The 9793-nt window shown below is 33.3% G+C and overlaps 1 protein-coding gene across 1 annotated transcript in view; it reads right to left on the minus strand.

The window, feature by feature from the left end:
• Window positions 1-8621, minus strand: part of LOC124370349 (glutamine synthetase-like) — a 58879-nt gene extending 50258 nt beyond the window's left edge. Inside the window, exon 1 of the mRNA XM_046828646.1 lies at window positions 8500-8621. The gene's annotated coding sequence lies outside the window, so the exon portion shown is untranslated. The remainder of the gene's footprint in view (window positions 1-8499) is intronic.
• Window positions 8622-9793: the final 1172 nt, after the last annotated feature.

Below are 9793 nucleotides of genomic sequence, written 5' to 3' on the forward strand. Positions count from 1 at the left end.
TTTAAAAATATTGTGATTAAGATTTGTTTGTTTTATGTAATTTAATTTTAATAAAATTACTATCACTCATTGGCGCTAGTAATATTATTGTGCGTGGAATAGCAGAGAAGCAACATGGAGAGAGGAACAATAAAAAAAACTATTTTTCATCAGACATATATTTGTGCATTTAAATACAGAATATTGTTTTGATTTATTTTTCTGTTGTTGTACAATACTTAATATGTAGTATAATTTATTTTAAAAGTCATAACAATTTAATACATTTTTATACAACTTCGTAAAAATAAAATAAATAAATTTATACTTCTATTGTATACGGTTTGGAAATTAAATAATAACTAAAAATAAAGCTAACGAAAATGTATGAATGCAACTAAAATGCAAAATAAAAAGTAACTACCTTCTGTATCTTAAATCCTTCCAATCAAGACCTTGCTGCCAACATTGTACAGCATTGACAAAATTTTAGATTTAAAATCACCTCAGTAACATACTCGTACTTATATACAATTTTGGTACATATAGTGTGAGTTAAAAGTATGGATACACTCTGTTTAGGTTTTTATGGATAAAGAGGAAGGGATGGAACTCGGGACACTTGGAAATAGAAGTAAACTTTATGTCACTGTTAAAACTTTGCCCATTTTCCCAAAATGGAATTTTGGGGGAGTGGCTCAAAGTTTTTAAATGTAAAGACCCTTTAAGTGACACCTCATTTGAAAGGTATTGATAAAAGAAGAAGACCAGTGGAAACTAGGGCTTTCTATCTCAGCCCAGTACACAATGGCAGCTCATATAAATTAATGAAGTTAAAAGCACTTAATGGGTCTTTAAATTTAAAAATTTTGAGCCACTCCTCCCCAAAATCCCATTTTGGGGAATGGGAAAGTTGTAACAGTCACTAAAAAGTTCACTTCTATTTCCTAGAAAGGCGTCCCGACTTCCATCCCTCCATCTTTATCCATCAAAAACTAACCAGAGTGTATCCATAATTTTAACTCACACTGAATATTACAACACAAGAAAAAGAGTTTTGCGATAAGGTAAATTCCAGCTCTAACTGTTACAAACTCTCAACTTGGATTAAATTCGCTCTATAAATACCACTTGAACTTTCCCGCTTCTATAAAAATAAATATGACACTCCAAAATGGAATGATGATAAGAAAGCTTAAAGAGAAGGACAAGATGACACTCTCGGAGTATTTCTGGATAACAAGTCTCAAGTAAATTATTATATGTGTGTGTCAAAGAAGACTTAAAGAGAAGGATGATGTGCCGTTTTTTAAGACTTTGGATTTTTCAACATCTTTGCTTTTGCCAGTGGTTTGTTATTGTTCATCAGCATACAGTTTCAATGGATGATGCTGAAAGAATTTAAAGAATTCAAAACACTGCCTTGAGATTCGTTTAGAAAGTAAATAAACAGGAGCACATAACCGGTTATCGATGTCCGTGGACTCAGTTAGTAGGCCACTGATTCTGATGGCCTCCATATTGCACAAGACTCTTATTCTATAGAGTCAGCTGTTGTGAAACGACCTTAGCTTTTACCCCATTAGATCATTGTTAAACTGCAAACACAAAAAGTTTTTATTTCTGTAAATTGTGGGAGATATCTAATTTTAAAGATATAATTAATACTTTTTTAAACGCTCTTTCTTGTAAAGTATACAGTCTATTTTTTACATAACTCGTTCTTCCTCGTGGCAGATCTGAAGCTCCAACTCAGAACCACTTTCATATTAGTAGGTACTTCAGACAAGGCTCTGATAATAATTTTATAGCGTGGAAAAATTCCATTGAGATTTTTTTCTGAATAACATTGTTCTTATGGGTCTAAGACATATATAGCCGTCAGTGCAGCATTTTCGTATCTCCTCGTGAAACTTTCGGGATTGTTACTTCGCGATACTCACCAGATCTCCCTTGTAGTCTAAGATAACTATCTGCCAGTTAACTCGAAACAAATACAAACGCTGGTTTACAGTGCAGGTATATTTTACTATATTCGTTCTTCATTTTTATTACTATATTGAATCACAAGAGAACAAATTTATTTCATAATATGACACAAATTTATATGAATCAGTATTTTGTTTTTATTTTTAGTATTAGTTTACACGTGACATTTTTGTTAAATTTGTATTTGACAGGAATACTCTAGAAAAGCAGTTGTATCTAAAAAAAATGCTAATCTAATTAATATCAGATTAATCTTTTACTGTCGGAAAATATCGCAATGCAAAGCAAAATGTATCTGGATTACAAAATTTAGATATACATACCGCAAGAAATTTTATACAAACATACAATTTTCACATACATATGTCCATCTAGCTCCCAATCTTCCAGCCATTTTCACGTCTAAAATATTTTGGGCCAAGTATTAATATACTAAGTAAAATTTATCTTATTTTCGAATTCAACTCATTAGACAGCTATCGTGCGTACAGACAAGCAGACATCGGATTAAATTACCAGCAACTGGCGGGGTAATGGGCTAAACGCTCACAGACAATAATTTTATTTTTATCTTCGATCCCTACCACTATTTTTGGTAAGGGTGATGTTTTTGTTATTTTAAAATTTATCGTTCTATTTTACATCGTCTTGATAAAGTAATGTTAAGAATACATAAAGTGAGGCTGACTTTTCTCCAACGCGTACATAAACTCACGCGAGTTGAAACATTCTCATGCTAAGATCAAAGATCTGACACACGTATATCTGATTAAGTTAATATAACTAATTTATGTCAATTACTCGGCTTTGCTTCTTTGCTGTATTCGCCCGACTGTTGTACCATATGTTTTTAATTACACTATGCGATTCTATTAAAAGTTCCACACATGTTTTAATATCGTCAAAATATTCTGCTAAAATGCTAGATTTTGAAGCTAAATAACTATTAATTTATTAATATTTTCATAATCACATACTATTACAACTGTTATCGCCCCGACATATACGAGAGCCATCACGACAAGTGCATCTGTAAGAGAGGAGAAGTGCTTGTAACAGCTGCAAGCTCTGAGACCACTTTAACCTCAGTCTGTAAGATCGGATTTCAAGAGCAACTACAATCATAATACAATGGTCTCTTGTATAATAGTCAAGGACGATGGCACCTCTCCTTAATTACTGAGAAGGCAAACAATTAATTAGTCAATTGTAATGAGACAATGAGAACTTCTGTGTTGGTTCAGTCGACTCATGGTTTACATAAATAACCTAATTATATAAGCTGTGTCTTTTATATGATTTTTCAATCTACCTACAAGAGGTAATTGAAGACAATGAAGGCTTTTTTAATAATCATACGTTGTAGCGTCAATCATACAAAACATTTGCCTGTCAGTTTTTTTTAACAATGCATACTACTTACATGATTCTAATTTTGTATACACGTTTTATTAAGCCTTCCTTACTTATTATTAACGAAAAATCATTAGTTTCCTCAACGTGGTGTTGAAACTTTGATGTCAAATCTTTGTGTTTCTCATGTATTATCCGTAAAACCGTGTTTTCTTTTGAATTAAAATAAATCCTACACACTATGGCTTTTAAGTAAAAAGAACACATGCTAGTACAGCCCAAGAACCGGAAAAAATAGCTATGGGACATTGTTCGGGGTACATGGTAGTATAAAAGTCCTCAACCATGGAAGTTTTGGAAGAGGTGGGAGGGGGTTCAGAGGTCCCTTTTTGGTTTTTACCTATATCCCATTGGGGAGTTGGTGCTACAGAAAATTTACACGTATACAAAATTAAAACTGATAAAATTGTCTACGTCTTTTGTTCTTATAGTTTTTTGCTATCTGTTACCTTTAGTGGCATATAAGCTCTCGTAAACTGGTAATTTTCGAAAAACTCTTTATGGCTCTATACACTTATTGCCAAACTTCTGTCTCCAGTGTCTCTGGCCCTCATTCGTAAGATACTTTATCAGTTGTAGAGAATTACATTGACTTCAACACGATTGTTTTATCATTTTATATCGATTTAATAGAAAATTAGAGAGTTTCAGATAATTTTACTGGAGTGAGCAATTTTATTAGCAACTAGCACTTAGTAAAAAATTATTTTACGTACACTTTAAACTCCTTCTACGTAGTAGTAATTACAGTCATGATCAGGAGAGAGTGGAGGTTAGTTGTGAATGGCGGGGTGGGGGAGAGAAAGAAAAAAATATAAATGAAAGGTAACTGTTAAATAAAATAATTTCTTATTCCATACTGGTGTTTATTTTGATTAAATACATTAAATCAATGTTTAACAATGTCACAAATGCGTGTGATGATAAAATCAAGTGAAAATACTCATCGTAGAGGTTTTGGGCAGAAGGCACCTGGTTCTGAATCTCATGGTATCCTATTTGGTTGGCGTATCTTTGTTATATTTAATGTCTAGGGAGGATGGTAGTAGAGAACATTCTTCTTCCATATTTACTACTGCTATCGTTTTCTTCTGCAATAGTTCTGCTGTTGGTGGAGGTACCACTGCAGTTGCTGCAGACACAGAAAAACCATCTCGGAAACTGCATTTAGGGATGAGATAGTTCATTGCATTGCACAATATGTTGTCTAGATCTTAGTGGGTTAGCGCAATCTGTGGGTTAGCGGGACCAAACAGGATGCCCGGGAGAACTAGGTCCCTGCTGGCCATGCGTTGACTAGACTATAGGGACATGTGAAATGTATATGAAGCCAAATAAGACAAAGACAATGTTTAACTGAACTAGAAGATACATAAAACCTTTTAAATAATTACCATTCAATAGACTAGTAAAGTTAATACCAAAAACATTAATTTGTCAAACTTTGTAAATCTCCTAAATTCAAAAAAGGTGTTTACCTATTAAAATAATTTTCTGAGGCAAGAAAGTCTTATTTTTATCTCTAGAAAAATATTTGCCCAGAAGATGCTCGTAGAAAAGTACACTGACACGCGATGGAAGACCATAAAAAAAACCTATGAACGCATTGATTCGATGATCGGGATAGTTCATTATGAAGATGACATAAATTCCGTAAAATGCAGCGGGTGCAAAATTCTCTTGATAAACAGCTAATATTGCTTCAATTATAATCGATGAAACCTCGTTTTGGGATGTTTTACATATGTTATCAATCTACTTACTATTAGTGAATATAATACCAAACAGACTTTACATCGGTGGTTATAAATTTTAGGCTTATATTTCTAGACTTTATTCATACTCGATAAAATCTAACGGTTCGCCATAAAACTGGATTTTTGGTAACTGGATCGTTTTTCAGTAGCATTATCTCACTATGATGCTCACTTCATAATAATAAGTAACTGAGTTGCATATGTTTAGTAACATTTGTGAAGAATTACACGGTTCAACAAAACTGTTTCTAACAAAGTTACTCAAGGGACATATTCTCGTATAGGCATTAATATCTTGTAAGATCTTGAGCAACACAGAACATTGGTTTTGCAGTAGTTTTGCACTTATAGAACCCATTGTTTGTATTTTTACCAGTACAAATATTTATCACAAACTGTTAAGAAAGCATTGATAACTCTTTGTTGAAAACTATTATATATAGTAGGTCACGCACAAAAAACACCGATTTGTGGCCTAATTGATGCTATCAAGAATATCTCTGGCCTATAGATTAGATTAGATTATAATGTGGTGCCACCCAAGCCTTGTATGTATCATCCGACAAATTATAAAGTCATATATTATATCCTCGCAATGTTCCCATCTGTCCTAGGGCAGTACACATGTGAGGTGTACTCAGTGGTTCTGATTCCACATAACAGTGTATGGTGCATTAGTGCATCTGCCACATTCAGCGTGTTAAACTACTATACAATAACAGTATATCTATATGTACTATACACGTGAGCATTACATATCGATGAAATATATTTTATACAGAATAATTTTATATCCCTTAGGCATGACAACAGAGTTTCATAACTAATTACTTCTTTTCTTGAATTTTAACAATACAATTTACAAAATTGGCCACTAATTTACAAAGGCGGAGGGGTAGTGACTCTAAACTTGTTTATATGGAATTCAAACTAATGTGTTAAATTAGCGCGAATTTTCAATTCTTTATTGCTTTTAAAACAGTTATACTTATCGTAAATGCATACTTTGATATTTAAAAATGTGCTATTAATATCTTAATTTACACTCAACTAATATCATGAGTCCATATATTTATTAGCAGTGCTCTAAAATATACCTAAAACGTTTTTACATCTAATACTAGTGGTGTTTTGTGGACCGTAAACGGGATCCGCAGTCACTGGGAAAATTCTTAAAATTTTCACTTTTTTCTTCAATCATAAAAAGTAAAAAAGCAAATCATATAAAAATTATAAATCACTTAGTATATAGATTTATTATTTGGAATTCATGTTTTACTTTCAAAGAAACATGGGGTTTCATTTATTTTTGATGCGGAAATAACAATAAGAGATAAACATTAGTTGGTCTCTTTTAGCTATTGTAGTGTTTTAGGTCATTTTTTAATTCGATATTTTACTAGAATTATCTCAAAATAAAAATAGCCCAAACCAAGTTTCATAAATATTTGACTTCTTCAACTCAACTATGCAGTGCAACCGATTTTGTTTGTGGATTATGTCCTTTAGAAGAGACTAATTCCACATAATTAGTGAGAATGTTTCTCGATAAAGCGTTAATCTGGAGCCATCATGCTGATAGGTGTTGATAGGTCTTCTAGAGTCTCTTCAAACATACTCAGCGTAATGTAGCAAAGCTCTGTTCCCTATGAGTTTTAAACGTGGTCTAATTCGTCAATATTTTACGTATTGAATGCCTTTGGAAAGGTTGTGCATAAATATTGGAGCGACTTTTCAGATTTAAAACAGCCTGTTGGAATCATTGGAAAGATGATTGTCATTGGAGAGTAGTGTAGGGAATATTTCAGTGAGCTGGAAATTTTGGTTTTGCCTTGATTCTTGAGATTATTATGAACTGCAGGCCCATGTGCGCCTTGATGAAACCATAGCTACAACTTTCGGACTCATCATGGACTAACGTTATCGCAACACCCGCCGCAATAGTTCGAGTCAGACTAAATCAACTTGCTACGTGAAGTATAAACAGTTCCGAGAGCCAATATCAATTTGAAACTTGTCTTAAATGCCTCTTGGTGCCCAACGGGTTTTACTCTGTTGTATAATTTGTGGAGGATAGAAGAAAGTGCTGAATCTAATGAAGTCAAAGAGAATGTAGGAAATTTAGGTCTAAAACTTAGTGTAAATATATGAAATATGAGGAACTATCTATTGAATTCAAAATATTATACCATTATAAATAGTGTTTGTTATTATTATTGTTGTATTAATGTATTAGTAATATTTCAGAATTATTATTATTTTTGTATAAAAAAATCTCGTGAAATGTATCTATAGTGTTAAGCTGAAGAAAAATATCAATTTTATTTATTTCAATTTATATAAATATTCAATTATAATAAGCTTATATTTTTTAATGTATCATAATATTGTTCAGAAACAATACTAACTAAACTGAACTGTGCAGCGCTTCTGTATGAAAATAATTCTGCGCCGCGTATTTGATTTATGAGTTGAAGCTTACAGTCTGAGCGTCGTAAAATTTGGATGTCTAGACAAACGCACCTTCGATACACGATCTTGCTGCAAATACAAAACTAATTATGGAAGGAACTTTTTTTCGTTATCTAGAAATATACAATTTGATATACTTAATATTGCTGATACTTAATGGTTTTTAAGTGAATTTATGCAGCTATATTTATAGAGCAGTAGACATAAATGAAATGTATTTTGTAAGAGACCACTGTTACTATGTGTCACTTATGTCACTAATACTACTGGTAATTATTTTGAGGTAAGGTTGGATGGTATCATTTTTCGTCTCAAAAATGTATACGGTTTATAAATAACTACTGACAAATTTCAGCATATCAATAACACTTCAAATTGGCATAATGCTTTCAAATAAGAAAAGTATAACTGAGATAACGACAATTAGGATTTGAAAACGCTACATTTTTTAAAAATGTAACTTTATTGAGTAGTTTACAAATGAACCCAAACATTATTCGAAACATTTCATGCGATCATTTAATACGCTTTGAATAGCTATGCAGACTGCAGAACAATATAAGCATATATGTAAATGTAAACAAGCGCTTCTGTTGTTAACAGTCTTTGAGAAACAAAGTATTACCACGCGAAGTTTGAATGGTAGGTAATATTTAAATATTGTAATTAATTGTAGTACTTCTAACAAGTTACAGATCTATTAACTTCCAAAACGACGGATACTCCGATGTATCAATTTTAATCTAGTTTAATTATTGTATTTGTATATAGCCTACGTATAATATTAGGAATAAAATATATATTAGTACTTATAAAAATATAGTAATTGGGAGAGAGCTAGTAGTATTTTAACATTTAATTGAAAGTTTAATGTGCACAAATGATGTACCTGTTAGTGTAAAAGAGATGAAAATCTAAAGACGACCCCGACTCTGCAGGGCTGCACCACACGACTGAACTGACACAAGCCCACCTCTCTCACACATATACACAACAGCTGTTTGGTGTCTGGTGCGCGCGCATTGCCACTCATAGAAATTACAGCCACACGCGTCTTGTGCGTCGCACGCGTCTTTTAGTCATAGATACGCCTTTATCGTTTTACAATATTCGCGATAGTATCATGATAGCAGTACGAGGCCTTGAAACTACAACCGTCGCGTCGTGTGAGAATTTAAAACATTTTGTCGTCAGTGTGATGTACCTTTCGAGGGACAACTGTGATTCACTCTGTTTGAAAGCCATGCACAAGCATGAGAAATTAAGAGCTCACGCAACTGATGAGCAGATGGAAATGAATGTATTCTACAGATAAAGTGCAACAGAGTTCACTATTGTTTTATAAGACAGAATTGGAATTCTTAAATTGGATTTCTTCTCGCTTAAACAATAGGTCTACAATATAGCGTATTTTGGTGGAAATGGGATCTAGAGAAACTATATCGTGTAGAAATTAAGTATCGTCTATCTATATTTCATTCTGATCTCCAGCGTTGTTTCTAAAGCTATAAGGAACTTGTCTTTGTAATAAGAATGGTCCGGTATTTATAACAACTAAGATTTTGGTCCGATCCTTTGCAAACGCTTGGTCCGAACCATTCTGTGCATATCACAGTATACCGAAGTATAGAAGGATGTACACCAGTAAATAAATCTTAGACTTTAGAGCTGACCATTATATAATACGGACACAGCTCGCGGAAATTTCGTGGTTGAGACAGGCCGATGTGCCTAACGGATATCACTACACTTATACCGGCAGCGGGTGTTTAACCCAGCCACTTAAAAATAAGCGTTACGACAATGGTTTATGGTACTATCAAATACTATAATTATTCCGTACGGTACAATCGTTCTAGAATAGAGGCTAAGGTTAGGTTACACGTACATAGCAGTCGAGACAGTCCAGGAGGATGTACCTATAATAGCGGTGATGTGGAGGTTTCCTGAACAGGATAGAGTAAGTCTACGCTACAAGAGCAGTTTCCTGTTCGTTCTCACCTAGTCTTACTGTTGTTTTTAGAGGTCTATATGGTAAGATCTATCACAGGAAGACATAGGTATTTCATATAAAAGGTGTTCGCAGGGTCGAGAGTTACGACCGTACCGAGCCCTGCACCAAGACAGTATTTTTAGGTTAGCAGATAAACTAGAAAATAACAATACATAGTGTTTTGATAAAC

This window comes from Homalodisca vitripennis, chromosome 1 (assembly GCF_021130785.1).
Source record: "Homalodisca vitripennis isolate AUS2020 chromosome 1, UT_GWSS_2.1, whole genome shotgun sequence".
NCBI lineage: Eukaryota > Metazoa > Arthropoda > Insecta > Hemiptera > Cicadellidae > Homalodisca > Homalodisca vitripennis.